Source organism: Bombina bombina, chromosome 4, assembly GCF_027579735.1.
Source record: "Bombina bombina isolate aBomBom1 chromosome 4, aBomBom1.pri, whole genome shotgun sequence".
Classification (NCBI taxonomy): domain Eukaryota; kingdom Metazoa; phylum Chordata; class Amphibia; order Anura; family Bombinatoridae; genus Bombina; species Bombina bombina.
Window position 1 is genome coordinate 332827436 of NC_069502.1, and position 27612 is coordinate 332855047.

The 27612-nt window shown below is 39.6% G+C and overlaps 1 protein-coding gene across 1 annotated transcript in view; it reads left to right on the top strand.

Annotated features, from left to right (window-relative positions):
• The window catches only part of GMPS (guanine monophosphate synthase), a 175838-nt gene that overhangs the window by 84590 nt on the left and 63636 nt on the right, over positions 1-27612 (top strand). The window lies entirely within an intron of this gene.

Genomic DNA, 27612 nt, shown 5'->3' on the forward strand with positions numbered 1-27612 from the left:
CAGGGGGATATGGAAGAAGATTTCTGCCCTGAGGTTTGATGATCTTAGAATTTGTAACTAAGATCCACACTGGTTCCCACAAGACTTCTGAAGGTAACTATGAGACATCTTCAGTGTGGAGACCGGTTTCATGATACAAGCAGCATTAAGGTATGTGCAGCCTTTTTTTCTGAGGAGACTTGGTGTATAAGAACTGGCTGGCATTATTTCCCTGTATGGGAATGGGGTAAGCAGTAAAACCTATTTTAATAAGAGGGGTGTTACTGGAGTCCCTATTTTATATTTATCATTAGTTTATATTTGGGCATTATGTGACATGGGAGACAATATAAAAAACGATGTTTTATGTTTTTTATTTTTGGCACTTAAAACTTATTGGTTTTATGCTTTAGGGTTATATTATGTGTGTATTTTTACTTTAGTGCAAAACTGCATTTCCATGCGGTGTTGTTTGGGCCTACTCCGACTTTTAACCTTAAGGGGCGGAGCCTATTTTGGCGCAATTTCTTCAGGCTTAGCAGCAGCAAACAGTAACTCGGTGGCTCCTGGACTGTGTAGCTGGTCTGAAGGGTTGGAAATATGATTTGAAGTACCCTGGGGGCAGGTAGGCGCCACAGCAGAGCTGTGGCGAGGTGCAGAGTGTATTTTTATCTATCTTTTAACTACATGTTGATATAAGTACTTCTAAAGTCTTATTTCTGCCCTTCTGGGTGCAGTCATTTTTGGATTAACCAACGATATTAAGTTAAATTTGGGAGTAATTTAATGTTTTTTTGTGCATTTTGGAAAAATTGTTAACTTTTTCTTTTCTTAAAGGCACAGTACACGTTTTTTCTAATGTTTATTTTATGCTATAAATAAGTGTTTAAACGACTTTTGTGGTATTACTAGTCTGTTCAACATGTCTGACATTGAGGTTTCTCTTTGTTCTATGTGTTTAGAAGCTATTGTGCAACCCCCCTCTAACATTGGGTAACTTTTGTACTGAAAGGGCTTTACAATGTAAAAAGCATATTTTAAATAAAGTAAGTGTGTCTAGGGATGATTCTCAGTCTGAAGAGAATCAGGATATGCCATCCAATTCTCCCCAAGTGTCACAACCTTTTATGCCCACACAAGCGACGCCTAGTACTTCTAGTGCGTCTAATTCCTTTACTCTGCAGGAGATGGCTGCAGTTATGTCAACTACCCTTACAGAGGTATTGTCTAAATTACCAGTGTTGCAGGGTAAACGCAGTAGGTCAAGTATTAATGTAAATACTGAATCCTCTGATGCTTTATTAGCTATTTCTGATGTTCCCTTACAGTGCTCTGAGTTGGGGATCAGGGAATTACTGTCTGAGGGTGAAATTTCTGATTCAGGGAATGTTTTGCCTCAGACAGATTCGGATGCTATGTCATTTAAACTTAAGCTTGAACACCCCTGCCTGTTGCTTAGGGAGGTTTTAGCAACTCTGGATGATTGTGATCCTATTGTGATTCCTCCAGAGAAATTGTGTAAAATGGATAAATATTTGGAAGTTCCTACTTACACTGATGTTTTTCCGGTTCCTAAGAGAATTTCGGAAATTATTAGTAAGGAATGGGATAGACCAGGTATACCGTTTTCTCCCTCTCCTAATTTTAAGAAAATGTTTCCTATATCAGATACCATTCGGGACTCATGGCAAACGGTCCCTAAGGTAGAGGGAGCTATATCTTCCCTAGCTAAGCGTACTACTATACCCATTGAGGATAATTGTGCTTTCAAGGATCCTATGGATAAGAAATTAGAGGGTCTACTAAAGAAATTATTTGTTTAAAAGGGATTTCTTTTACAACCTACGGCTTGCATTGTTCCAGTAACTACTGCAGCAGCTTTTTGGTTTGAGACTCTAGAAGAGTCTCTTAAGGTTGAGACTCCATTAGATGACATTCTAGATAGAATTAAGGCTCTTAAGCTAGCTAATTCTTTTATTACTGATGCCGCTTTTCAGATTGCTAAATTAGCGGCAAAAAATGCAGGATTTGCTATTTTAGCACGTAGAGCATTGTGGCTCAAATCTTGGTCTGCTGATGTGTCATCAAAACATAAGCTTTTAGCTATTCCCTTTAAAGGTAAGACCCTTTTTGGGCCAGAATTGAAGGAGATCATTTCTGATATTACAGGAGGTAAGGGCCATGCCCTACCTCAGGATAGGTCGGTTAAAATGAGGGGTAAACAGAATAATTTTCATTCCTTTCGGAACTTTAAAGGAGGACCCCCCGCTTCTTCTTTTTCCACAAAGCAGCATGAAGCGGTGGCCCCCGATCCGAGACCGGATCTAGTAGGGGGCAGACTTTCTTAATTTGCTCAGGCTTGGACAAGAGATGTTCAGGATTCCTGGGCACTAGAAATAGTGACCCACGGTTATCAATTGGAATTCAAGGATTTTCTCCCAAGAGGGATATTTCATCTTTCAAAATTATCTGCAGACCAGATAAAGAGAGAGGCATTCTTATGCTGTGTAAAAGACCTTTTTACTATGGGAGTAATCTGTCCTGTTCCAAAATTGGAACAGGGACAAGGGTTTTACTCAAACCTATTTGTGGTCCCCAAAAAAGAGGGAACGTTCAGACCCATTTTGGACCTCAAGTGTCTAAACAAATTTCTAAGAGTTCCATCATTCAAGATGGAGAAAATTCGAACGATTTTGCCAATGATCCAGAAGGGTCAATATATGACTTCATATTCCAATCCACAAAGATCATCATCGGTTTCCAAGGTTTGCCTTCTTGGACAAACATTATCAGTTCGTGGCTCTTCCTTTTGGGTTGGCCACAGCACCCAGAATCTTCACAAAGGTTCTAGGGTCTCTTTTGGCGGTTCTCAGACCACAAGGGATAGCGGTGGCGCCTTATCTGGACGATATTCTGATTCAAGCGTCAACATATAATCTGACAAAATCTCACACGGACACAGTTGTCTTTTCTAAAAACTCACGGCTGGAAGGTGAACATACAGAAGAGTTCACTTGCTCCACAGACAAGGGTTCCTTTCTTGGGAACTCTGATAGGCTCGGTAGCCATGAAAGTATTTCTGACGGAGGTCGGAAAATCAAAGATTTTGAATACTTGCCGAGCACTAATGTCCATTCCTCGGCCATCAGTGGCTCAGTGTATGGAGGTAATCGGATTAATGGTAGCGGCAATGGACATCATTCAGTTTGCTCGCTTTCATCTCAGACCACTGCAACTGTGCATGCTCGGTCAGTGGAATGGGGATTATGCGGATTTATCTCCAAAGATAATTCTGGATCAAGAAACCAGAAACTCTCTTCTTTGGTGGTTGTTGCCAGATCATCTGTCCCAGGGGACTTGTTTCTGCAGACCCTCGTGGGTGATAGTGACAACAGATGCCAGCCTTCTGGGCTGGGGTGCAGTTTGGAACTCCCTGAAGGCTCAGGGTGTTTGGACTCAGGTAGAGTCTCTACTTCCAATCAGTATTCTGGAACTGAGAGAAATCTTCAATGCACTTCAGGTGTGGCCTCAGTTGGCTTCAGCCAAATTCATTAGATTCCAGTCGGACAACATAACGACTGTGTCATATGTCAATCATCAGGGGGGAACAAGGAGTTCCTTAGCGATGATAGAAGTATCCAAGATAAGCAGTTGGGCAGAGGCCCACTCTTGTCATCTGTCAGCGATCTACATCCCAGGGGTAGAGAACTGGAAAGCAGATTTTCTAAGCCGACAGACTTTTCATGCGGAGGAGTGGGAACTTCACCCGGAGGTATTTGCCTCATTGATTCTCAGATGGTGCAGACCGGAATTGGATTTGATGGCATCTTGTCAGAATGCCAAGCTTCCAAGATACGGATCCCGATCAAGGGATCCTCAGGCCGAACTGATAAATGCCTTGGCAGTGCCTTGGTTGTTCAGCCTAGCTTATGTGTTTCCGCCGTTTCCTCTCCTCCCACGCGTGATTGCTCGAATCAAACAGGAGAGAGCTTCAGTGATCCTGATAGCGCCTGCGTGGCCACGCAGGACTTGGTATGCGGATCTAGTGGACATGTCCTCTCTGCCACCGTGGAAACTTCCGTTGAGACAGGACCTTCTCATTCAAGGTCCTTTCCAATCCAAATCTAATTTCTCTGCAACTGACTGCGTGGAGATTGAATGCTTGATTTTATCGAAGCGAGGATTCTCTGATTCAGTTATCAATACTTTGATACAAGGCTAGAAAGCCTGTCACTAGAAAAATTGATTCAGTTATCAATACTTTGATACAAGGCTAGAAAGCCTGTCACTAGAAAAATCTATCATAAGATATGGCGTAAATATCTTTATTGGTGTGAATCCAAGGGCTACTCATGGAGTAAATTTAGGATTCCTAGGATTTTGTCTTTTCTCCAAGAAGGATTGGAGAAAGGGTTATCAGCAAGTTCCTTAAGGGGACAAATTTCAGCTTTGTCAATTCTGTTTCACAAACGTTTGGCAAATGTATCAGATGTTCACTCTTTTTGTCAGGCTCTATCTAGAATTAAGCCTGTTTTTAGACCTATTACTCCTCCCTGGAGTTTGAATTTAATTCTTCGAGTTTTGCAAGGGGTTCCGTTTGAACCTATGCATTCCATAGATATTAAACTATTATCTTGGAAAGTTCTGTTTTTGGTTGCTATTTCTTCTGCTCGAAGAGTTTCTGAGCTTTCAGCATTACAGTGTGATTCGCCTTATCTCCTATTTCATTCTGATAAGGTGGTTTTCCGTACCAAACTGTTTCTAATAAGAATATTAATCAGGAAATTGTTGTTCCTTCCTTGTGTCCTAATCCTCCTAAGAAGGAGCGTCTGTTACATAACTTGGACGTGGTCCGTGCCTTAAAGTTTTACTTGCAGGCAACTAAGGATTTCCGTCAATCATCTTCATTATTCATTGTTTATTCTGGAAAGCGTAGGGGTCAGAAAGCTACGGCTACCTCTTTCTTTTTGGCTGAGAAGTATCATCCGCCTGGCATATGAGACTGCTGGGCAGCAGCCTCCTGAAAGAATTACGTCTTATTCTACTAGGGCTGTGGCTTCCACATGGGCTTTTAAAAACGATGCATCTGTTGAACAGATTTGTAAGGCTGCGACTTGGTCGTCCCTTCACACTTTTTCCAAATTTTACAAATTTGATACTTTTGCTTCTTCTGAGGCTATCTTTGGGAGAAAGGTTCTTCAAGCAGTGGTGCCTTCCGTTTAGGTTCCTGTCTTGTCCCTCCCTTTCATCCGTGTCCTATTGCTTTGGTATTGGTTTCCCACAAGTAAGGATGAAATCCGTGGACTCGTCATATCTTTTGTAAAAGAAAACTAAATTTATGCTTACCTGATAAATTACTTTCTTTTACGATATGACGAGTCCACGGCCCACCCTGTTCTTTTTAAGACAGTTTTTCTTTTTCTTTTTTTGTAAACTTTAGTCACCTCTGCACCTTTTTTAGCCTTTCCTTTTTTCTTCCTATACCTTCGGCCGAATGACTGAGGGTGGAAGGGAGGGGCTATATATACAGCTCTGCTGTGGTGCTCTTTGCCACTTCCTGTTAGCAGGAGGTTAATATCCCACAAGTAAGGATGAAATCCGTGGAATCCGTACTCCTCAACCTGCCTACCTGCCTTTTAACAAAGCATACCACGAGAACAAGGTACATGTGCTAATTGAAAACAGTTTTTTTTTTTTTTTTTGGGTGGGGATCACATGGGATGCTAAAAATATAAACATTCTTTAACCCCTTCTATGCCGTTCCAGTTGCGCTGGGCTTTAGTGCCATTATAGACGTCATGGAATGTCCTAGCCGTTCTGCTGTCCTAAAGTCATAGCTGCTTCCTAAATAGGATCGCAGGCTGGAGGGTGTGCCTAGTGTCATGGGCGCTCCCCCTGACCCGATTCCATCGTTGAAATCATGCGATCGCATGAACGGGATTTCAATTTTTACTTGTTTACTTCAGAACTTTGTACCGATGTAGACAAATAAGTCCTGTCAGGAATGAGTTAACAAAAGAGAAAACAAACCGTTCAGCAACCATTCATAGTGTAGCTAGATTATACTAAGCCAAATGGAAAACAACCTGATATATTGAAGATATCCATTTGCTCACTCCATTTGTACTGGTGTGAAAAAACATTTTAATTTTAAAATAGTCATATAAGCCTCAAACTGGGTTTTAATTTTGTGTTTGTTAAAAGGTTTACAGTGCAACATAAATGTTTTAAAAGCTTTCGTGTAGTATAAATGACAGATACAAAATAGACATGGGGATAGCACAAATAGATAAACCACATTTTATTCTGTTATAATACATTTAATAAAAAAAACTCTTACAAATAGTAATTATATATAAAAACATGTTAGTCTTGTCAAACTTGTTTTGTTGCTTATTCATTAAGATTCATGGTTATTGATCAGGTCAGTAAAAAGTCAAGTGGAGGAGACAGAATGAGGGATTTGTTATACAAAGAAGCCAAATGGATCTGGTTATTAGACACCTAAAGGCCTTATTAGGGAGTTTGATTTAATACCATTAATTTGATTTTGTTTGCTCTATTCATTGAGATACTTTAGTGTATGCCTCTGGTTCTGTATTGCTTTTTGTTTTTAATTTTAGATATTTGAGGGTCCAATCTCCTTATCAGTCTCTATTGGGTTAAAAATTAATTACAAGTGTTTGTGCGATGTCATAATTTATACACGCCCACTGTCAGCCTGGGGATTGGCCCTTCACTAATTGCCTTGTGAATAAAGTTGTGTTCACAACTCAGTGTATGTAAGCTTGAGAAAGGGGCAAGTAGCCTCGAAACGTTGCTCCAATAAAGGTGTTTCCTTTCATCAGTGTGCTTCCTTCTCTTTTTTGTCTATACTATATCAGCTCTGGACCTTGGAGGGGGGTCCATGAAGGTTTCAGCACCTACTACCTGCATGTAAGCAGTCTTTGTTCATATTGGGGATGACCCTGGAGTGCGGATCCAAACATTGACTTTACTTATATATAAAAACATGTTAGTCTTGTCAAACTTGTTTTGTTGCTTATTGCTGCATAAGGGGTACAAGCAAATACTGTGATGTGCTACTTTGTAATGTATACAAATATTACTCAATTACAAGTTTGGTATGTGAAGCTGTCTGTATTTACATGCAGAATAGCAATAATGAAATAAACTATTTCAACGTTTCATTCAGAGAGTCTGCTGCTTCCAAACTGAAGATAGTGTTATGTGTCACACACCATTGAGAAAAAGGGAGGGAGTATCAAGAAAAGACAGCACTCACTGGTCTTCTATAAAAATAAAAATTAATCTTTAATGATACAAAAAGTTAAAATCCAGGGATGAACATGACGTTTCGATGCCTAACTGGCATCATTATCAAATGTCCCAAAGGTAGGTGAGATGATTCCTAAGAGGTCACAGTAGCTATGTGATTTTTCCAATGAGAGCATCATGCTTTATAAACCTAATAATATAGATTGTATCATCATCAAACTGTTTAATGAACAAAAACATTTGCTAAACTTCACCTAATTAAATAATCAAAAAACAGACTGCATCATCATCAATCTAAGCTTAATGAACAAAAACGTGTTTTTACTTGCATTTTTCTGCAATCAGTTCTCTGCATTGTTAGCATGTTAGATAATATTGGGTCTGCATCTATTCTATGCATTTCAGTTTGGAGTGATTAATAGGCAGGCACCCTCACCTCAAGCTGCTGAACAGGAAGATAATAGGGAAGTGGCTGCTCCATAGCTAATGTCTGCTCTGTGTACACAAATCAATTTCAGACCTGTTAAGTTGCTTAACTTTGCTGAAAAACAAGCGGACAGCTCCACCTACTGGCTATTTTATTCACTGCACATAACTGAAAAACGCATAATTTATGTAAGAACTTACCTGATAAATTCATTTCTTTCATATTAGCAAGAGTCCATGAGCTAGTGACGTATGGGATATACATTCCTACCAGGAGGGGCAAAGTTTCCCAAACCTTAAAATGCCTATAAATACACTCCTCACCACACCCACAATTCAGTTTAACGAATAGCCAAGAAGTGGGGTGATAAGAAAAAAGTGCGAAAGCATATAAAATAAGGAATTGGAATAATTGTGCTTTATACAAAAAAAATCAAAGCCACCACAAAAAAGGGTGGGCCTCATGGACTCTTGCTAATATGAAAGAAATGAATTTATCAGGTAAGTTCTTACATAAATTATGTTTTCTTTCATGTAATTAGCAAGAGTCCATGAGCTAGTGACGTATGGGATAATGATTACCCAAGATGTGGATCTTTCCACGCAAGAGTCACTAGAGAGGGAGGGATAAAATAAAGACAGCCAATTCCTGCTGAAAATAATCCACACCCAGAATAAAATTTTAATGAAAAAACATAAGCAGAAGATTCAAACTGAAACCACTGCCTGAAGTACGTTTCTACCAAAAACTGCTTCAGAAGAAGAAAACACATCAAAATGGTAGAATTTAGTAAAAATATGCAAAGAGGACCAAGTTGCTGCTTTGCAAATCTGATCAACCGAAGCTTCATTCCTAAACGCCCAGGAAGTAGAAACTGACCTAGTAGAATGAGCTGTAATCCTTTGAGGCGGAGTGTTACCTGACTCAACATAGGCATGATGAAATAAAAATTTCAAACAAGATGCCAAAGAAATGGCAGAAGCTTTCTGGCCTTTTCTAGAACCGGAAAAGATGACAAATAGACTAGAAGTCTTTCGGAAAGACTTAGTAGCTTCAACATAATATTACAAAGCTCTAACAGCATCCAAAGAATGCAATGATTTCTCCTTAGAATTCATAGGATTAGGACATAATGAAGGAACCACAATTTCTCTACTAATGTTGTTAGAAGTCACAACCTTAGGTAAAAAATTCAAAAGAAGTTCGCAGCACCGCCTTATCCTGATGCAAAATCAGAAAAGGAGACTCACAAAAAAGAGTAGATAATTCAGAGACTCTTCTGGCAGAAGAGATGGCCAAAAGAAACAAAACTTTCCAAGAAAGTAATATAACGACCAAAGAATGCATGGGTTCAAAAGGAGGAGCTTGAAGAGCCCCCAGAACCAAATTCAAACTCCAAGGAGGAGAAATTGACTTAATGACAGGTTTTATACGAACCAAAGGTTGTACAAAACAATGAATATCAGGAAGATTAGCAATCCTTCTGTGAAAAAGAACAGAAAGAGCAGAGATTTGTCTTTCAAGGAACTTGCGGACAAACCTTTATCTAAACCATCCTGAAGAAACTGTAAAATTCTCGGTATTCAAAAAGAATGCCAAGAAAAAAGATGAGAAAGACACTAAGAAATATAAGTCTTCAAGACTCTATAATATATCTCTCTAGATACAGATTTACGAGCCTGTCACATAGTATCAATCACAGAGTCAGAGAAACCTCTTTGACCAAGAATCAAGCGTTCAAACTCCATACCTTAAAATTAAGGTTTTGAGATCCTGATGGAAAAAAGAACCTTGAGACAGAAAGACTGGTCTTAACGGAAGAGTCCACAGCTGGCAAGAGGCCATCCGGACAAGATCCGCATACCAAAACCTGTGAGGCCATGCTGGAGCTACCAGCAGGACAAACGAGCATTCCTTTAGAATATTGGAGAATACCCTTGGAAGAACTAGAGGCGGAAAGATATAGGCAGGATGACACTTGTAAGGAAGAGATAATGCATCCACTGCCTCCGCCCGAGGATCCCGGGATCCGGACAGATACCAGGGAAGTTTCTTGTTTAGATGAGAAGCCATCAGATCTATTTCTGGGAGTTCCCACATTTGAACAATCTGAGGAAATACCTCTGGGTGAAGAGACCATTCGCCCAGGTGCAACGTTTGGCGACTGAGATAATCCGCTTTCCAATTGTCCATACCTGGGATATGAACCGCAGAGATTAGACAGGAGCTGGATTCCGCCCAAACCAAATTCGAGATACTTCTTTCATAGCCAGAGGACTGTGAGTCCCTCCTTGATGATTGATGTATGCCACAGTTGTGACATTGTCTATCTGAAAACAAATGAACAACTCTCTCTTCAGAAGAGGCCAAGACTGAAGAGCTCTGAAAATTGCACGGAGTTCCAAAATATTGATCGGAAATCTCACCTCCTGAGATTCCCAAACCCCTTGTACCGTCAGATACCCCCACACAGCTCCCCAACCTGTAAGACTTGCATCTGTTGAGATTATAGTCCAGGTCGGAAGAACAAAGAAGCCCCCTGAACTAAACGATGGTGATCTGTCCACCATGTCAGAGAGTGTCGTATAATCGGTTTAAAGATAGTAATTGAGATATCTTTGAGTAATCCCTGCACCATTGGTTCAGCATACAGAGCTGAAGAGGTCGCATGTGAAAACGAGCAAAGGAAATCGCATCTGATGCGGCAGTCCTAAGACCTAAAATTTCCATGCCTAAGGCTACCAAAGGGAATGATTGTGACTGAAGGTTTTGACAAGCTGATATCAATGTTAAACTTCTCTTGTCTGACAAGGACAGAGTCATAGACACTGAATCTATCTAGAAACTTTAAAAAGGTTACCCTTGTCTGAGGAATCAATGAACTGATTGGTAAATTGATCCTCCAACCATGAACTTGAAGAAACAACACAAGTCGATTCGTATGAGATTCTTCGAAAATGAGAAGACTGAGCAAGTACCAAGATATCGTCCAAATAAGGAAATACCAAAACCCTGTTCTCTGATTACAGAAAGAAGGGCACCGAGAACCTTTGAAAAAATTTCTTGGAACTGAGGCTAGGCCAAACGGTAGAGCCACAAAACTGGTAATGCTTGTCTAAAAAGAGAATCTCAGACACTAAAAGTGATATGGATGAATCGGAATATGCAGATACACATCCTGTAAATCTATTGTAGACATATAATGCCCTTGCTAAACAAAAGGCAGGATAGTCCTACAGTAACCATCTTGAATGTTGGTATCCTTACATAACGATTCAATATTGATAGATCCGGAACTGGTCTGAAGGAATTGACCTTCTTTGGTACAATGAAGAGATAAAATAAAACCCCAGCCCCTGTTCTGGAACTGGCATAATTACTCCAGCCAACTCTAGATCTGAAACACATTTCAGAAATGCTGAGCCTTTGCTGTGTTAACTGGGACACGGGAAAGAAAAAAAAAAAATCTCTTAGCAGGAGGCCTTAACTTGAAGCCAATTCTGTACCTTTCTGAAACAATGTTCTGAAACCAGAGATTGAGAACGGAATTGATCCAAATTTCTTTGAAGAAAACGTAATCTGCCCCATACCAGCTGAGCTGGAATAAGGGCCGCACCTTCATGGGTACTTAGGAGCTGGCTATAGGTTTCTATAAGGCTTGGATATATTCCAAACTGGAAATAGTTTCCAAACTGATACCGCTTCCGAGGATGAAGGATCAGGCTTTTGTTCCTTGTTGTGAGGAAAGGAACGAAAATGATTATTGGACCTAAATTTACCTTAGATTTTTTATCCTTTGGTAAAAAAGTTCCCTTCCTTCCAGAAACAGTTGAGAAAATAATTTATTACCCTGGAAAGAAAGGGAAAGCAAAGTTGACTTAGAAGACATATCAGCATTCCAAGTTAATCCATAAAGCTTTTCTAGCTAAAATAGCTAGAGACATATACCTGACATCAACTCTAATGATATCAAAAGATGGTATCACCAATAAAAATATTAGCATGTTATAGAATAATAATAATGCTATAAAATTATGATCTGTTACTTGTTGCGCTAAAGCTTCTAACCAAAAAGTTGAAGCTGCAGCAACATCCGCTAAAAATATAGCATGTCTAAGAAGATTACCTGAACATAAGTAAGCTTTTCTTAGAAAGGATACAATTTTCCTATCTAAAGGATCCTTAAATGAAGTACTATCTGCCGTAGGAATAGTAGTACATTTAGCAGGAGTAGAGACAGCCCCATAACCTTAGGGATTTTGTCCCAAAAAACTCTAATCTGTCAGATGGCACAGGATATAATTGCTTAAACGTTTAGAAGGAGTAAAAGAATTACCCAAATTATTCCATTCCCTGGAAAATACTTCAGAAATAGCATCAGGGAGATTAACCCCTTAGTGACCGAGGACGTGCAGGGTACGTCTGAAAAAAAAAGGCAGTTAACGCCTGACGACGTACCCTGCACGTCCTCGGCTAAAGTGAGTGCTGGAAGCGATCAAGATCGCTTCCAGGCACTATTACAGTACTGCAGGGATGCCTCGATGTCTGGGCATCCCTGCAGTGCTGTTACGGAGTGCCGGGACCGGAGCGATCACTCCCCCTTGAGTGATCACTTCCGGTTTTGCTCCACGTGGAGCCCGGCAGTGCAGCAGAGCATCGGAAGCGATCGGACACGCTTCCGATGCTCTGCTAGTGTGCTAAGTGCCTCGGTGGGTCGAGGCACTTAGTTAGTATATAAATAAAATTAAAAATTTAAAAAAAAAAATATTATATAATATTAAAAAGCCCCACATATAGCGCCCCCCCCCTCCCCCATGAGGCTTCCAAAATGGCGATGCCCGGTGCATCATGGGGCATCTGGGGGTGTCCCTAGCCTGTCTCACCATAGGGGCAAGCTAGGGTCACCCAATCTGAGCCTTCTTAGAAAAAAAAAAAAATAATAATAAAATACCCCATTTGTCTGATCATGTCAATATTTGTAAATATTGACTCTGATCAGTGTGGATCTCCCTCCCTCTCCTCACTTGCCATTTTGTTGGAGAAAGAGAGAGACCTGTATTTTAGCAGAGAGAGATTTATTTCTTTTATTTGTTAAAAAATTTAAAATCCAAAGGCTCTTTTCAGAGCCATTAACCCCTAGCTTGCCAGTGATCACTATAAATCACTGGCAGTAGCACAGCTGCACTTTTTTTTGCTGTCTGTGCATTTTTTTAGGGGTTAATTTTTGTTGTATTTTTTTTTAAAAACTCAAAGGCTCCTTTCAGAGCCATTTAGCTAATTTAATTTAAAGACTATTTAACCCCTAGCTTGCCAGTGATCGCTATACATCACTGGCATAAGCATAGCTGTAATTTTTTGCTGTCTGTGCATTTTTTAGGGGTTAATTTTTGTTGTTGTAATTTTTTAAAAACCTAAACGCTCCTTTCAGAGCCATTTAGCTAATTTAATTTAATTTAAATAGTATTTAACCCCTAGCTTGCCAGTGATCGCTATACATCACTGGCATTAGCATAGCTGTACTTTTTTGCTGTCTGTGAATTTTTTTAGGGGTTAATTTGTGTTGTTGTAATTTTTAAAAAAACCAAAGGCTCCTTTCAGAGCCATTTAGCTAATTTAATTTAATTTAAAGAGTATTTAACCCCTAGCTTGCCAGTGATCGCTATAAATCACTGGCATTAGCATAGCTCTACATTTTTGCTGTCTGTGCATTTTTTTAGGGGTTAATTTTTGTTGTTGTAATTTTTTAAAAACCTAAACGCTCCTTTCAGAGCCATTTAGCTAATTTAATTTGATTTAAAGAGTATTTAACCCCTAGCTTGCCAGTGATCGCTATAAATCACTGGCATTAGCATAGCTGTACTTTTTTTAAAAAAAACCCAAAGGCCATTTAGTTAATTTAATTTAAAGAGTATTTAACCCCTAGCTTGCCAGTGATCGCTATAAATCACTGGCATTAGCATAGCTGTACTTTTTTTTAAAAAAACCCAAAGGCCATTTAGTTAATTTAATTTAAAGAGTATTTAACCCCTAGCTTGCCAGTGATCGCTATAAATCACTGGCATTAGCATAGCTGTACTTTTTTTAAAAAAAACCCAAAGGCCATTTAGTTAATTAATTAATTTTGGTTTTCTGTGACAGATACAAAAATGTCACAGAAAAGATATAGTGTTGAGGAGGCGTATGCCATCCTTGCGTCAGAGTCAGATGCCTCTATGTCTGACTCAGACCCCAATTTTGACCCTGCCATATGCTCAGATACATCATTAGATGCAGTCTCAACTGATAGTGATGTATCTGTGGCTGCTAGCCCCCCTGCCAGCCCCCCTGCTAGCCCCCCTGCCAGCCCCCCTGCTAGAAGGAGGCGTGTTGCTGCCATTGCCGCTGAAGAGTGGGTAACGCCTCATCTCCAGAGGCCAGATATCCCACCCTTCACAGCAAATGCTGGCATAAATATAGATGTGGCAGGTTTTAGCCCCCAACAGTTTCTGGAGGTGTTTCTGGGTGATGATGTATTGGGGAACATTGTCGCCCAAACTAATTTATATGCCCATCAGTACCGTGCTGCAAAGCCTGAAACATATTTGGCAAAGCAGCAATGGGCCCCCATCAATGTGCCAGAATTTAAAAAATTCTGGGCATTGACTATGCTGATGGGCATCATAAAGAAACCCTCCGTTCGCTCCTACTGGAGCAGTAGCCCCATCTGCTCTACCCCCATTTTCTCCCAGAGTATGTCGAGGCAGAGATATGAAATGATTCTTCATTTCATGCACTTCAGCGACAACAGCCTGTGCCCCCCTAGGGAGCATCCCCAATTTGACAGGCTGTATAAAATCCGCCCCCTGATTACCCACTTTTCTGCCAGGTTTGCAGAGGCTTATACACCTGGAAGGAATATATGCGTTGATGAATCCCTGATGAAGTATAAGGGAAGGCTGGGATTCAAGCAGTATATTCCTTCCAAGCGCTCCAGGTATGGGGTAAAGGTGTATAAGCTCTGTGAGAGCGAGACTGGGTATACTCAGGCCTTCCGGGTGTATGAGGGAAAGGATAGCCACCTTGACCCTCCAGGTTGCCCAGAACATATGGGAACCACTGGCAAGATTGTCTGGGACCTGATATTACCCCTAATGAACAAAGGGTATCACTTGTACTTAGACAATTTTTATACAAGTGTCCTTTTGTTCAAGCTACTGTATTGCTTTGATACAGTAGCTTGCGGTACTATTAAAAAGAACCGCAAAGGTTTCCCAGGACAACTTGTACGCACCCGGCTACGAAGGGGGGAGACCTCTGCTCTGCGCCAAGAGGAGCTGTTGGCACTGAAGTACAGAGACAAGAAGGATGTATACCTTCTTACCACCATCCACACAGAGAGGACGGTGGCGGTCTCTGTACGTGGCAGAGCTGAGATCATAAGGAAGCCAGTGTGCATCAAATCTTATAACCGGCATATGGGTGGGGTTGATCTGGCAGATCAGCTGCTGCAGCCCTACCTAATAATGCGGAAGACAAGGGCCTGGTACAAAAAGGTTGCAATTTACCTAATGCAGATTGCAACCCACAACGCTTTTTTGTTGTTCAAAAAAGCAAACCCCGGAATGAAACTGACTTTTTTACAATTTCAGCTCCAGATCATTTCGGGGATTTTGTACCATGATGCACCTGCTCCCCGGGCGGTGATGGGAGAGAGCAGAGTTGGGGCTACTCATTTTATTTTTAAAATCCCCCCTACTGCCGCAAAGCAGAGACCACAAAAAAAATGCAGAGTCTGTACCAAGAGGGGGCAGAGAAGGGACACTGTATATCACTGTCCTGATTGCCCTGGACAGCCTGGACTCTGCATTGGGGACTGCTTCAAGCGGTACCATACAATGGTCAATTTTTAAAAAATAAATAAATTTGCTGTTATTTTTTTTTTTGTTATGTTTACTGTTACATTTTTTGTTATTTTTTTACTTTTAATGTGCCAGATTTTTACATTTCACTAATATATTTTTTTTTCTAAAATGGGGCTGTTCTTTTTTTTTTTTTTACAAAAACCCCTGTCAAACCTATGCATGGGGACATAGGTGTACTCAGGGTGCCTAGCAGAAAACAACCTGTAGTATTTTTTTTGCACTAACTTACAACAGTCTCTCCTAAATCATAGTCAAAAAGCAATGTGTGTGTAAAAATGAAAATTGAAAAAATGCCACCATACACTTTCTCCAATTTTTTTAGCTAAAACAGTTACTTCAAATGCATCAAAGCACACCATATACAATACCTTGGGGTGTCAACATTTCAAAAATATGCACATTCATGGCAATAAATAAAAGTGGGGTTTACAATAGGCCCCAAACTAAAGATAGGCCTATCAGAAGAAATACTCTCACTTAATAACTAAAATCACAAGTCATAAAATTGTAACATAACCTTCCCAAAATCCTGGCAAACCTATGCATGGGGGGCATAGGTGTACTCAGGGTGCCTAGCAGAAAACAACCTGAAGTATTTTTTTGCACTAACTTACAACAGTCTCTCCTAAATCATAGTCAAAAAGCAATGTGTGTGTAAAAATGAAAATTGAAAAAATGCCACCATACACTTTCTCCAATTTTTTTAGCTAAAACAGTTACTTCAAATGCATCAAAGCACACCATATACAATACCTTGGGGTGTCAACATTTCAAAAATATGCACATTCATGGAAACAAATAAATTGGGGTATGTTAAAATACCCCCAAAAAGACAATAGGCAAAGAAAATATGTTAAATGTGAAAAAAAAATCACAAACGCATGTTGGACATTTGGCATTACACCCCCCGAACAAGCCAAGAAACTTATGCATAGGTGGTATCACTGTACTCAGGAGATGTTGGTGAACACATATTGGGGTCTTCTTTGGCAGTAACACATAACAGGAGCTGAGAATTCATGTCTAAAGTACAATGTGTGTGAAAAATAACACACAAAAAATGACTGCCTAATAGTTTGACAAAGAATTAGTGCATGGAAAGTGTTAAAATACCAGCATTTGAAATACCCTAGGGTGTCTACTTTTCAAAAATATATGGTTTGATGGGGGTAAATTACATTGGCCGGCTTCAGAAATGTCCTACATAGGACATGGGTGCATGGGATGTGAAAATTCCAAGTTGAAAAACTGGAATGCGCCCCCTAAAAATAAGGCCTTTTAGCCCCCAGAGAACCCAACACACCTATACATGGGTGGTATCACTGTACTCAGGAGATGTTGTTGAATACATATTGAGGGTTTTTTTGGCAGTAACACATAACAGGGACTGAGAATATATGCCTAAAGTACAATGTGTGTGAAAAATAATGCAAAAAAATGACTACCTAAAAGTTTGACAAAGACTAGTGGTTGAATTAGTGCATGGAAAGTGTTAAAATACCAGCATTTGAAATACCCTAGGGTGTCTACTTTTCAAAAATATATGGTTTGATGGGGGTAATTTACATTGGCCGGCTTCAGAAATGTCCCAAATAGGACATGGGTGCATGATGACAGATGTGAAAATTCCAAGTTGAAAAACTGGAATGCGCCCCCTAAAATTAAGGCCTTTTAGCCCCCAGAGAACCCGACACACCTATACATGGGGGGTATCACTGTACTCAGGAGATGTTGTTGAATACATATTGAGGTTTTTTTTTGGCAGTAACACATAACAGGGACTGAGAATATATGCCTAAAGTACAATGTGTGTGAAAAATAATGCAAAAAAATGACTACCTAAAAGTTTGACAAAGACTAGTGGTTGAATTAGTGCATGGAAAGTGTTAAAATACCAGCATTTGAAATACCCTAGGGTGTCTACTTTTCAAAAATATATGGTTTGATGGGGGTAATTTACATTGGCCGGCTTCAGAAATGTCCCAAATAGGACATGGGTGCATGATGACAGATGTGAAAATTCCAAGTTGAAAAACTGGAATGCGCCCCCTAAAATTAAGGCCTTTTAGCCCCCAGAGAACCCGACACACCTATACATGGGGGGGTATCACTGTACTCAGGAGATGTTGTTGAATACATATTGAGGTTTTTTTTGGCAGTAACACATAACAGGGACTGAGAATATATGCCTAAAGTACAATGTGTGTGAAAAATAATGCAAAAAAATGACTACCTAAAAGTTTGACAAAGACTAGTGGTTGAATTAGTGCATGGAAAGTGTTAAAATACCAGCATTTGAAATACCCTAGGGTGTCTACTTTTCAAAAATATATGGTTTGATGGGGGTAATTTACATTGGCCGGCTTCAGAAATGTCCCAAATAGGACATGGGTGCATGATGACAGATGTGAAAATTCCAAGTTGAAAAACTGGAATGCGCCCCCTAAAATTAAGGCCTTTTAGCCCCCAGAGAACCCGACACACCTATACATGGGGGGTATCACTGTACTCAGGAGATGTTGTTGAATACATATTGAGGTTTTTTTTTGGCAGTAACACATAACAGGGACTGAGAATATATGCCTAAAGTACAATGTGTGTGAAAAATAATGCAAAAAAATGACTACCTAAAAGTTTGACAAAGACTAGTGGTTGAATTAGTGCATGGAAAGTGTTAAAATACCAGCATTTGAAATACCCTAGGGTGTCTACTTTTCAAAAATATATGGTTTGATGGGGGTAATTTACATTGGCCGGCTTCAGAAATGTCCCAAATAGGACATGGGTGCATGATGACAGATGTGAAAATTCCAAGTTGAAAAACTGGAATGCGCCCCCTAAAATTAAGGCCTTTTAGCCCCCAGAGAACCCGACACACCTATACATGGGGGGTATCACTGTACTCAGGAGATGTTGTTGAATACATATTGAGGTTTTTTTTGGCAGTAACACATAACAGGGACTGAGAATATATGCCTAAAGTACAATGTGTGTGAAAAATAATGCAAAAAAATGACTACCTAAAAGTTTGACAAAGACTAGTGGTTGAATTAGTGCATGGAAAGTGTTAAAATACCAGCATTTGAAATACCCTAGGATGTCTACTTTTCAAAAATATATGGTTTGATGGGGGTAATTTACATTGGCCGGCTTCAGAAATGTCCCAAATAGGACATGGGTGCATGATGACAGATATGAAAATTCCAAGTTGAAAAACTGGAATGCGCCCCCTAAAATTAAGGCCTTTTAGCCCCCAGAGAACCCGACACACCTATACATGGGGGGGTATCACTGTACTCAGAAGTTGTTGTTGAACACATATTGAGGTGTTTTTGCTCAGTAACATATAACAGGAACTGAGAATCCATGCCTAAAGTACAATGCGTGTGAAAAATAACACACCAAAATGACTACCCAAAAGTTTGACAAAGACTGGTGGTTGAATTAGTGCATGCAAAGTGTTAAAATACCAGCATTTGAAATACCCTAGGGTGTCTACTTTTCAAAAATATATGGTTTGATGGGGGTAATTTGCATTGTCCGGCTTCAGAAATGTCCCAAATAGGACATGGGTGCATGACGACAGATGTGAAAATTCCAAATTAAAAAACTGGAATGCGCCCCCTAAAAATAAGGCCTTTTAGCCCCCAGAGAACCCAACAGACCTATACATGGGTGGTATCACTGTACTCAGGAGATGCTGCTGAAGACATATTGGGGTGTTATTTGGCAGTAACCCTTAACGTTCTCAGTAAATGTATTCTTGAATTGCTATTTTGTCAAAAAATCACCATTTTTTTTTTTTTTTTTTCAAACTTTGGCATAGATTGGTGGTAAAATAGTTGCATGGAAAGAGTCAAAATACTCCATGTTTAATACCTTAGGTTGTGTTCTTTTAAAAAATATATATATGTGAAGGGTTAATCAGGGATTCCTGACAGATATCAGTGTTCCAATGTAACTATCGCTAATTTTTTTAAAAATTTTTTGGAAATAGCAAAGTGCTACTTGTACTTATTGCCCTATAACTTGCAAAAAAAGCAAAGAACATGTAAACATTGAGTATTTCTAAACTCAGGACAAAATTTAGAAACTATTTAGCATGGGAGTTTTTTGGTAGTTGTTGAAGTGTAGGAGATTTTGAGGGTCAAAGTTAAAAAAGTGTGTTTTTTTCAATTTTTTCCTCATATTTTATAAATTTTTTTATAGTAAATTATAAGATATGATGAAAATAATGGTATCTTTAGAAAGTCCATTTAATGGCGAGAAAAACGGTATATAATATGTGTGGGTACAGTAAATGAGTAAGAGGAAAATTACAGCTAAACACAAACACCGCAGAAATGTAAAAATAGCCTTGGTCCCAAACGGACAGAAAATGGAAAAGTGCTGCGGTCATTAAGGGGTTAAACACTTCTGGAATAACTACAGGAGATTTAAAAACCTTATTTAAACGTTTAGATTTAGTATCAAGAGGACCAGAATCCTCTATTTCTAATGCAATTAATACTTCTTTAAATAAAGAACAAATAAATTCCATCTTGAACAAATGCAAAGATTTATCAGCATCAACCACTGAGACAGAAACCTCTGAACCAGAAGAACCATTATCAGTATCAGAATGATGATGTTCATTTAAAAATTCATCTGAAAAAAGAGAAGTTTTAAAAGACTTTTATGTAAACTAGAAGGAGAAATAACAGACATAGCCTTCTTAATGGATTTAAAAAAATAAAATCTCTTATGTTTATCAGGAACACTCTGAAAATTAGATGTTGACGGAACAGCAACAGGTAATGTAACAGTCCTAAAGGAAATTTTATCTGCATTAATAAGTTTGTCATGACATGCAATACAAACAACAGCTGGAGAAACAGATACCAAAAATTTATAGCAGATACACTTAGCTTGGTAGCTCCAGCATCGGGCAGTGATTTTCCAGAAGTATCTTCTGACTCAGTTGCAACGTGGAACATCTTGCAATATGTAATAGAAAAAACAACATATAAAGCAAAATTGATCAAATTCCTTAAATGACAGTTTCAGGAATGGGAAAAAATGCCAGTGAACAAGCTTCTAGCAACCAGAAGCAATAAATAATGAGACTTAAATAATGTGGAGACAAAAGCGACGCCCATATTTTTTTAGCGCCAAATAAGACGCCCACATTATTTGGCGCCTAAATGCTTTTGGCGCCAAAAATGACGCCACATCCGGAACGCCGACATTTTTGGCGCAAAAGAACGTCAACTTCCGGCGACACGTATGACGCCGGAAACAGAAAAGATTTTTTTGCGCCAAAAAAGTCCGCGCCAAGAATGACGCAATAAAATGAAGCATTTTCAGCCCCCGCGAGCCTAACAGCCCACAGGGAAAAAGTCAAATTTTTTAAGGTAAGAAAAAATGATTGATTCAAATGCATTATCCCAAATATGAAACTGACTGTCTGAAAAAAAGGAATGTTGAACATCCTGAGTCAAGGCAAATAAATGTTTGAATACATATATTTAGAAAAAAGTGCCCAACCATAGCTTTAGAGTGTCACAGAAATATATTATATATATATATATATATATATATATATATATATATATATACAAAAAAATAAAATTGCTTGCGATTTTATTAAAAATGACCAACACCTTCATTTAGCATTAAAATTTTTATTTAACACTAGAGAATCTTAATGTACATGTTTATCAATATCCAATACACTCTTTTTAGCATAAAAATACAAAACAAAAAATAGTTACAATTAAATTTGCTGCCTGTGATGTGATTAAATAGTAGACACTAGCCAGTTATTAGGTCTTATGACACACAAGTTCACACAACATTGTCATGTTTTATTGGACAGTCATTCTAACAGTGTTGACGCCGTGCTATGATTAACATATGAAGTAGTGTAAGCATAGAGAAACCTGAATATTGCTGTCTTTACAGCAGTATGACTTGTGAAGTTCTGTATATAAATATAAGAGCAGTAAAGTAAGTACAATGAATGCACACACTGCTGCATGTGGCATTGACGAGGTCAATCCTGACATCCTGCAGCCTGTCATATTACATCACACACTAGTCACAGCTATTCTGTAGTAGTAGATCTATATAAAAGACCACTAAGAAGTAGAACACCGTTATATACAGGAGGTTAGTACATAACAAGTGAACTCAATACATACAAACAAATCTAATTTAAATGAAATTAGCTGGCCAGTTCTTACCACATTGCCCATGTTGTCTTGGGCAGTCAGTCTATCTGTGGCAAGAGTAACATATGAAGAAGTGTGTGCAGCATGTAGAAAGAAACCGGAAAAGTGCTGACTGAGTATTATCCAGCTCCAGCTGCATGATTTGTGTTTCTAAGTAAAGGTAGTACAATGCAGCACACTGCTGCATGTGTTAGTCATTTAGCTGAGTGACTGTCCATGAAAACATGGGGAATGTGGCATTGACAAGCCAATCCTGACATCCTGCAGCCTGTCATATTACATTACATTTTACAGCTATAGCTGTAGTACTGAACACTATGAAGTAGATCACCAGTTATAGTTAGACAAACTAGTACAATACAGAATACAAGCAACTGAACTCAACACACACACAGCTAATTAAAATGAAAATAGCTGGCCAGTTCTTACCACATTGTCCTTTGTTTTCTTGGGCACTGGGCAGTCAGTCTAGCTGTGGTATGAGTAACATATGAAAAAAAAAAAATATATATATATATACAGTGTGTATGTATGAATGTATATATGTGTGTGTGTGTGTGTGTGTATATATATATATATATATATATATATATATATATATATATATATATATATATATATATAATGTGTGTGTGTGTATGTATATATATATATATATATATATATATATATATATATATATATATATAATGTGTGTGTGTGTATGTATATATATATATATATGTGTGTGTGTGTGTGCTAAATCTGTATACCTTTTGCACTAAACACTATAGCTATAATGGCATTTATAAAATCCATTCTTATTTAAAGAGATTGGTCTTTTTTATTCTACAATGTTGGCCTTTTTCTTCTCTTTCTTTTCACATATTTTTTATATTTTATATCTATATACACATGATTATGACCATAGGTATGTGGCCTCCTGACCATCACACCTATATGAGCTTGTTAGACATCCCATTTGAAAACCATAGGCATTAAATATGGAGTTGTCATCCCCCCTTTGAGGCTATAACAGCCACCAGTTTTTGAGACAGTCTGGCTTGCAAGCAGTGTTCTAGAGCTGCAAAAACTAATCGATATAATCAATAATAATAGATTCTGAAAATAGTTGTCAACAAATTTCACCATCGATTAGTTGCTCTGCGATTAGTTGGTTTGCACACAGCACCAGCTGCTTCACTCCGATGAACTCCTGCATATGGTATTATGTTTTATGGTTATGTTCTTAGCCTAAAGGACATCTACAGATATTTACTTTTCATTTTTTCAGGACAGTATAAGTTTATTTCTCCAACATTGGTGTGTCCGGTCCACGGCGTCATCCTTACTTGTGGGATATTCTCTTCCCCAACAGGAAATGGCAAAGAGTCCCAGCAAAGCTGGTCACATGATCCCTCCTAGGCTCCGCCCACCCCCAGTCATTCTCTTTGCCGTTGCACAGGCAACATCTCCACGGAGATAGTTAAGAGTTTTTTGGTGTTTAAATGTAGTTTTTATTCTTCTATCAAGTGTTTGTTATTTTAAAATAGTGCTGGTATGTACTATTTACTCTGAAACAGAAAAGGATGAAGATTTCTGTTTGTAAGAGGAAGATGATTTTAGCAGACAGTAAATAAAATCGATTGCTGTTTCCACATAGGACTGTTGAGATGAAGTAACTTCAGTTGGGGGAAACAGTTAGCAGACTTTTCTGCTTAAGGTATGACTAGCCATATTTCTAACAAGACTGTGTAATGCTGGAAGGCTGTCATTTCCCCTCATGGGGACCGGTAAGCCATTTTCTTAGTCAAAAACAAACAGAATAAAGGGCTTATTATGGGCTAAAAAACTAGTAGACATTTTTATGGGCTAAATCGATTGCTTTATTTGTGCATATTATTCAAATTTAGGCTAACAATTGACATTTATAATCTTGGGGAACGTTTATAAAACGGCAGGCACTGTATTGGACACCTTTTTCAGTCAGGGGGCCTTTCTAGTCATAGACTGAGCCTCATTTTCGCGCCACTAATGCGCAGTTGTTTTTTGAGAGCAGGGCATGCAGATGCATGTGTGAGGATCTAAGAATCTCTGAAAAAGCTTTTAGAAGGCATCATTTGGTATCGTATTCCCCTCAGGGCTTGGTTGGGTCTTAGCAAAGACTGTATCTGGGACTGTATAGGGGTTAAATTGAAAAACTTGGTGTGCAATACTTTTAAGGCTTTAAGACACTGTGGTGAAAATTTGGTAATTTTTGAACAATTCCTTCATACTTTTTCACATATTCAGTAATAAAGTGTTTCTGTTTGAAATTTAAAGTGACAGTAACGGTTTTATTTTAAAACGTTTTTTGTGCATTGTTGACAAGTTTAAACCTGTTTAACATGTCTGTACCTTCAGATAAGCTATGTTCTATATGTATGAAAGCCAATGTGTTTCCCCATTTAAATTTATGTGATAATTGTGCCATAGCGTCCAAACAAAGTAAGGACAGTACTGCCACAAATAATGATATTGCCCAAGATGATTCCTCAAATGAGGGGAGTAAACATGATACTACATCATCTCCTACTGTGTCTACACCAGTTTTGCCCATGCAGGAGGCCCCTAGTACATCTAGTGCGCCAATACTTGTTACCATGCAACAATTAACGGCTGTAATGGATAACTCCATAGCAAATCTTTTATCCAAAATGCCTACTTATCAGAGAAAGCGCGATTGCTCTGTTTTAAACACTGAAGAGCAAGAGGACGCTGATGATAATTGTTCTGTCATACCCTCACACCAATCTGAAGGGGCCATGAGGGAGGTTTTGTCTGAGGGAGAAATTTTAGATTCAGGAAAAATTTCTCATCAAGCTGAACCTGATGTTGTGACATTTAAATTTAAATTAGAACATCTCCGCGCACTTCTTAAGGAGGTGTTATCTACTCTGGATGATTGTGACAATTTGGTCATTCCAGAGAAATTATGCAAGATGGACAGGTTCCTAGAGGTTCCGGTGCCCCCCGACGCTTTTCCTATACCCAAGCGGGGTGGCGGACATAGTAAATAAAGAGTGGGAAAAGCCCGGCATACCTTTTGTTCCTCCCCCTATATTTAAGAAATTATTTCCTATGGTCGACCCCAGAAAGGACTTATGGCAGACAGTCCCCAAGGTCGAGGGGGCAGTTTCTACTCTAAACAAACGCACTGCTATTCCTATCGAAGATAGTTGTGCTTTCAAAGATCCTATGGATAAAAAATTGGAAGGTTTGCTTAAAAAGATTTTTGTACAGCAAGGCTACCTTCTACAACCAATTTCATGCATTGTTCCTGTCACTACGGCAGCGTGGTTCTGGTTCGAGGAACTAGAAAAGTCGCTCAGTAGAGAAACTCCATATGAGGAGTTTATGGACAGAGTTCACGCACTTAAATTGGCTAACTCTTTTATTTTAGATACCGCTTTGCAATTAGCAAAATTAGCGGCGAAAAATTCAGGGTTTGCTATTGTGGCGCGCAGAGCGCTTTGGCTAAAGTCTTGGTCAGCGGATGTGTCATCCAAGACAAAATTACTTAACATTCCTTTCAAAGGTAAAACTTTATTTGGACCTGATTTGAAAGAGATTATTTCAGACATCACTGGGGGAAAGGGCCACGCCCTTCCACAGGATAGGTCTTTTAAGGCTAAAAATAAGCCTAATTTTCGTCCTTTTCGCAGAAATGGACCAGCCTCTAATTCTGCATCCTCTAAGCAAGAGGGTAATGCCTCACAACCCAAACCAGCCTGGAAACCAATGCAAGGCTGGAACAAGGGTAAGCAGGCCAAGAAGCCTGCCACTGCTAACAAGACAGCATGAAGGAGTAGCCCCCGATCCGGGACCGGATCTGGTGGGGGGCAGACTCTCTCTCTCTTTGCTCAGGCTTGGGCAAGAGATGTTCAGGATCCTTGGGCGCTAGAAATAGTTTCTCAAGGTTATCTCCTGGAATTCAAGGAACTACCCCCAAGGGGAAGGTTCCACAAGTCTCACTTATCCTCAAACCAAATAAAGAGACAGGCATTCTTACATTATGTAGAAGACCTGTTAAAGATGGGAGTGATACACCCAGTTCCAATAAAGGAACAAGGAATGGGATTTTATTCCAATCTGTTCGTAGTTCCCAAAAAAGAGGGAACGTTCAGACCAATTTTGGATTTGAAGATCCTAAACAAATTTCTCAGGGTACCATCGTTCAAAATGGAAACTATTCGAACGATTCTACCCACCATCCAGGAAAGTCAATTTATGACTACCGTGGATCTAAAGGATGCGTACCTACATATCCCTATCCACAAGGAACATCATCAGTTCCTAAGGTTCGCTTTTCTGGACAAACATTACCAGTTTGTGGCTCTTCCATTCGGATTAGCCACTGCTCCAAGGATTTTCACAAAGGTGCTAGGGTCCCTTCTAGCGGTTCTAAGACCAAGGGGCATTGCAGTAGTACCTTACTTGGACGACATTCTAATACAAGCGTCGTCCCTGTCAAAGGCAAAGGCTCATACGGACATCGTTCTAGCCTTTCTCACTTCTCACGGATGGAAGGTGAACAAAGAAAAGAGTTCTCTGTCCCCGTCAACAAGAGTTCCCTTCTTGGGAACAATAATAGATTCCTTAGAAATGAGGATTTTTCTGACAGAGGTCAGAAAATCAAAACTTCTAAGCTCTTAAGCTCTTGTCAAGTGCTTCATTCTGTTCCTCGTCCTTCCATAGCGCAGTGCATGGAAGTAATAGGATTGATGGTTGCAACAATGGACATAGTTCCTTTTGCACGAATTCATCTAAGACCATTACAACTGTGCATGCTCAAACAGTGGAATGGGGATTATACAGACTTGTCTCCAATGATTCAAGTAGATCAAAAGACCAGAGATTCACTCCGTTGGTGGATGACCCTGGACAATCTGTCCCAGGGAATGAGCTTCCGCAGGCCAGAGTGGGTCATTGTCACGACCGACGCCAGTCTAGTGGGCTGGGGTGCGGTCTGGGAATCCCTGAAAGCTCAGGGTCTATGGTCTCGGGAAGAGTCTCTTCTCCCGATAAACATTCTGGAACTGAGAGCGATATTCAATGCTCTCAGAGCTTGGCCTCAACTAGCAAAGGCCAAATTCATAAGGTTCCAATCAGACAACATGACGACTGTTGCTTATATCAATCATCAAGGGGGAACAAAGAGTTCCCTGGCGATGAAAGAAGTGACCAAAATAATTAAATGGGCGGAGGATCACTCCTGCCACTTGTCTGCGATCCACATCCCAGGAGTGGAAAATTGGGAAGCGGATTTTCTGAGTCGTCAGACATTTCATCCGGGGGAGTGGGAACTCCATCCGGAAATCTTTGCCCAAATAACTCAATTATGGGGCATTCCAGACATGGATCTGATGGCGTCTCGTAAGAACTTCAAGGTTCCTTGCTACGGGTCCAGATCCAGGGATCCCAAGGCGACTCTAGTAGATGCACTAGTAGCTCCTTGGACTTTCAACCTAGCTTACGTATTCCCACCGTTTCCTCTCATTCCCAGGCTGGTAGCCAGGATCAATCAGGAGAGGGCCTCGGTGATCTTGATAGCTCCTGCGTGGCCACGCAGGAGTTGGTATGCAGACCTGGTGAATATGTCATCGGCTCCACCATGGAAGCTACCTTTGAGACAGGACCTTCTTGTTCAAGGTCCATTCGAACACCCAAATCTGGTCTCCCTCCAACTGACGGCTTGGAGATTGAACGCTTGATTCTATCAAAGCGTGGGTTTTCAGATTCGGTGATAGATACTCTGGTTCAGGCCAGAAAAACCTGTAACTAGAAAGATTTACCA